This window comes from Micromys minutus (genome assembly GCF_963924665.1).
Source record: "Micromys minutus genome assembly, chromosome: 4".
Lineage (NCBI taxonomy): Eukaryota > Metazoa > Chordata > Mammalia > Rodentia > Muridae > Micromys > Micromys minutus.
Window position 1 is genome coordinate 45,138,263 of NC_137973.1, and position 5,236 is coordinate 45,143,498.

A 5,236-nucleotide genomic window follows, 5' to 3' on the forward strand; every position below is an offset into this window, starting at 1 on the left:
ATACAGTCAGATTAAATAAAAAATTAGACATAATGTGCCACAAGGCATACCATTTTTCAAAATGAAATTTGGTATCCATTGAATTATTTACTTTAGCTTCATAGATGAAACTTAAGTAAACAAGAAATCTTTCATCTTATTATATATTATCTATATATATACATATATACATGTATATATATATATGCACATACATTGTTTCGCAAAAAGCAGATTTGGTTTTATGTATGTAAGTTCATATTGCTGTTTCACAGTTCTACTAGAAGCAGGACAAACATTGCATTTAAAGAAATTAGGGCTAATTTATAGTGTAGGGCAGGCAAACACTTGAACTTATCAGCTAAATTTCATGTTTTTCATTTCAGCAATGGTGCCTAACACAATAATATCAGGCCAACAAATCTTCAGTATGAGTTAAGCTAACATTATCCATTGCTTTATACAGCATGAGTACCCGAAGGAGTCCTTCTGAATATGCCAAGTGATTTTTCAAAATTTAATCATCCTGAATGTCAGATAAAGGTGCATGTGCTGCCATTCTTTCAAGCACAAGAGAAAATACTGGGCATCTGCCAGTCATTGAGAAAACCTCATCTTAATTTTCAAATTAAATAAATCATACTTTATATAACCACTATTTATTCTCCTAGTCATAGTAAATATAAATGTGTAAAAATAGAATGAAGCAAGTTCAAGATAGATATGTAATTTACACAGGTAAAAATGCAGTCATCTTTCCTGCAAAACAACAATGTCCTTTAGCAACTAGTTGAATTTGAATTTTGTTTTTGTCTTACGTTTTGTTCTGATAATTGAAAGATGGCATCCTTAGGAATGACTGTTTATTGGCAAAATAAATGGTATTTTATAAAGTGTTTTATTTAATAAATTTTTTTTCTTTCAATTAGTGCAGTTTCCTGCATAAGTTGTTTTGAAAGAAAAGCAAACATAATTTTAGTAATTATTTAATGAATATTATCATATATGGTGTGTGTAATATTAGTGTAACTGGTGTGTGTGTGTGTGTGTGTGTGTGTGTGTGTTTGTGTGGGTGTGGTGTATGATTAGGACAGAATTACTGAATATTTCATTGTGTGTATGAGGAGAAGAGAAGTGCATGTCTGAGGTCTTACTAATTCTCTCTTTCATGTCTTTCAATGGTCTCTCAATGAAACTCCTGTTTTAACCACACCTAGCTGTCTAGGAAAGGCTCACGATCCTCCTGTTTCTACTCCCCACAATTCATGTTACAGGCACTGGCAGCTATGCCCAGATAAGGTACACTTAAAATTGATACTTGCAATCCGAAAATATTAAAGATTTCATAAATCATCAAAAAATGTCAACTATTCTGTCTTTAGTGTGTGAAATACTAACTAAAATATTACTTTAAATGTATATGTGAATAGTTAATATTTTAAAAATTATTCTCAGATATTTTATGAGTATATATATATAAAAGGAAAACTAAATCACTCTAGTTCAAATAAAAATACACCACAATAAATATAAGCCTATTTTAAAAGTAATTACCAAATTATTTATTTCCAGTAATAATTTTCATATAAAAATTATTACTTCTGTGAGTGCCACCTTATATTAAACTTCAATAAAACATCATTATGACTACTTTTTAAAAATTTATATAGTCAATTTTACTGAACTGTTATATATAATAAATAATATGATATATTATTTGAGTCATATAAGTCAGCAACTTGCATGTGCGTCAGCAACTGTAAAGAAACATATGGAACCTAAGAGGAAATCCGTTAATTCACAGTAATGGTTTGTCTTTATCTTAGCCTTCTGAAAAAAAAAATTAAAATGGCTTGCCACAGACAAATGTTCTACAACCATACATTTGCATATTAATACCAATGAATAGGCCAATTGGCTGACATCTATCATTAGCTCTTATATCAAAATATCCTTGATGTAATAATCAAATTTTGTATATACTTTGATAAATTTTGAATAAGATTTAAATAAATACTGAAAAATCAGGTCAAAAACATCATTTAATTTTATATTGTTATTAAAACATTCTAAAGATAGAACAATAAAACACTTTGTGATTACTGTCTACCAACAAAGGCAGTGGAATGAGAAGTCATTAGATTCACCCCCTATCATGTTCAGGTGTTAGAAGATTCAAAGTTCTCCTGCACTCCCACAGAGTTGGAATGGCATTTTACAAAGTGGTGAAATCTCAGAGAGCTAGAAATGCTCAAAATGAAACAGCATGAGACCAACATATATGTTGCAACTGCCAACAAATTTACTGAAACTGGCACTCCAAATATTTTGATTGTCTGAAGACAAGGGTAATTATATTGGAGCGTAAAATATTTTGCCTGGTGTTTCTTTAATATGTGCAGTAGGTTTTGAAAAGTCAGGAACATTGTTATTTTGTTAGTGTTATGAAAACAAAGAAAAAACTATTTAAGCTGTACACTTTTGCAGAACATAAAATATAAAGACATTATTTTCATATTTCAGTAGAACATAAATTAAACAAAAGATAAATGTTGGCATGAAGAAAAAAGAAAGATTTGCTATTTTTTTATTTTTTGTCCTCTTTGAAGATACATTTTTATCAGAGCCAAAAGTATAAAAGCAGATTTTAAAATTGAGTTCTAACATATTTACATAAATTAATATACCTAATAATAATCATTCATTGTTGCTACCATTTATTTACCTAACTAAACATTTTGAAGAACATTTTCTAATATAAACTACTTATGGAAGCATATAAAATAAAGGACGCTAAATAGAATGTAGTCTTTAATATACATTACCGCATGTACATTATGTAGCATTATTATAGTAAATCAAAAGAATTAATCACAATTCTCTCTTGGATCCTTAATCAAGACTACCTTCAGAGCAAAAGGAACAACACTCTAGACATATTAGTATTTGTATGTTTCTGTGGATTTTTCATTTTTACAATTTTATATAAAAATAACATAATATTTAGTAACTTTAACTTAGTCTACTTCTGAGCATATACCCCAGGGAAGCTCCAACAAACAACAAAGTCAATTGCACCACAATGGTCATAGCAGCCTTATTTATAATAACCAGAAGCTGGAAAAAACCCAGATGTCCTTCAGTAGATGAATGGATACAACAATTGTGGTATATTTACACAATGGAGTACTACTCAGCCATCAGAAGCAATGACATTATGAAATTCTTAAAAAAAATGGATGCATCTAGAGAACATTATCCTGAGTGAGATAACCCAGTCACAAAAGAACAGACATAATATGCAGTCACTGATAATTGGATACTAACCCAAGAAAGCTCAGAACACTCCAGAAACAACTCACAAACTATATGAAGTTCAAGAAAAAACAGAGGCCAAAAAAGAAAAAAAAAGTGAAAAACCATTATGCTTAATCTTTACACACCAAGAAAACTTTGACTATTTCCAGGTCATGTCTTGTTTTACATGTACTTTATGCTCATTGTAACTAGTAAGATCTTAATGCAAACTTTCAAACCTTAAAAAAAAAAAAAAAAGCCAAGTACTGACAAAAATGTATATGTATACTTTTATGCAAAAATGCTTAAAATCTATACATTTTCTTTGTTTTTTAAAATAAAGTTGTTCAATTAAAAAAAGAAAACAAAACTACATAATGCTTTTATTTTCCATATGTGTTCTTACTTGTATTTGTCTATCATTCAGCTTTATTTCTAAGTGGATATCTTTGTGAGGAAGTTGAAAGACACGTATTTAACCATTCATAATTTATTTATTTATTTATTTTTTGTGGTGAAAAAGAGGTGAATATTTAGAATTAGCCATCTGGACTCAGTTAGATGATCCCAACCTTGTTGGCAACATCTAGACCATCATAATCAGGAGCCAAGCAAACATACGCCTTCTTCTCTCCATCAGGCCTTATCAGGGTATTGACTTTGGCCACATCAATGTCATAGAGATTCTTCACGGCCTGTTTGATCTGGTGCTTGTTGGCCTTAACATCCACAATGAACACAAGAGTGTTGTTGTCCTCTATTTTTTTCATGGCTGACTCAGTGGTCAGTTGGAATTTGTAGGATACAATTGAATATAGAACTAGTAAGTTTCTATCTCCTCAAAAAACAAGAATATTTGGAAGAATATTGCAAAAAGACCATATAGTAAAATTTTGCCTCCAAAATAGTCAATAAATATTGAAGTTATTATGACCTCATCTAAGAAACAAAATATAAATTCACATTTATAGCAATAATTAATATTTTGTGTATTAAAAGTTTAATTTGGTATACAATTAGATATAGCAAAAAGAGAAAAATAGTCTCTCTCCCAAATTTTCTCCCTCTGCTCTATTGGATATACACATGAAAACATGAAAGTCATTTTTCACTTACACCAAGAACAAACTTTAACAGAGGTTAACCTTGCTTTCACAAAGATTAGAAACAATCAACTAATATCTAGAGAAAGATGATCCTCCTCAACTGTTTCACACCCATTAAACGAGTCCATTTTCTTTTTTCCTTTTATGTTCCCCCCAAAACAATTTTGTTGGAATCCTCTGCTTTTACATTTCAGATGTTGTCCCTTTTGCACAATCCTAACGTCCCTCCCCTTCCCATTGCCTCCATGAAGGTGCTCCTTCTTCCAAGACCCTCTTCCACCTCAGGACCTTAGTGTTCTGCTTCACTGGAAAAATGAGCCCACACCGAACCAAAGTCCTCTCTTCCCATTGATGTCAGAAAATGTTATCCTCTGCTGCATATGTATCTTGGGCCATGGGTCTCTCCATGTGAACTCATTGGTTGGGGTTTGATTTCTGGGAGCTGTGGTGGGTTCATTAGTTGTTAATTTTGTTCTTCCCATGAGATTGCAGACATTTTCAGCTCGTTCAGTCTTTTCTCTGGCTCCTTCATTGGGGTCCTAATGTTCAGTTTGATGGTTAGCTGCAAGCATCCTCCTCTGTATCAGTATGACTCTGGCAGAGCCTCTGAGGAGGCATTCATATCAGGTTCTTTCCAGTAAGCACTACTTAGAATCAGCAATAGTGCTTGGGTTTATTGGGCACATATTGGGTGAATTCCCTGGTGAGGCAGTCTCTGGATACTTGTTTCTCCAATCTTTGCTCCTCTATTCCCTTTATTTCTTCTCATGAACATTTAAACAACTCCATTTTCAATGCTGACACTGTGATATTAGACGTGGCTGTGTTATTATTTACCCCAATAGGGGGGAGAA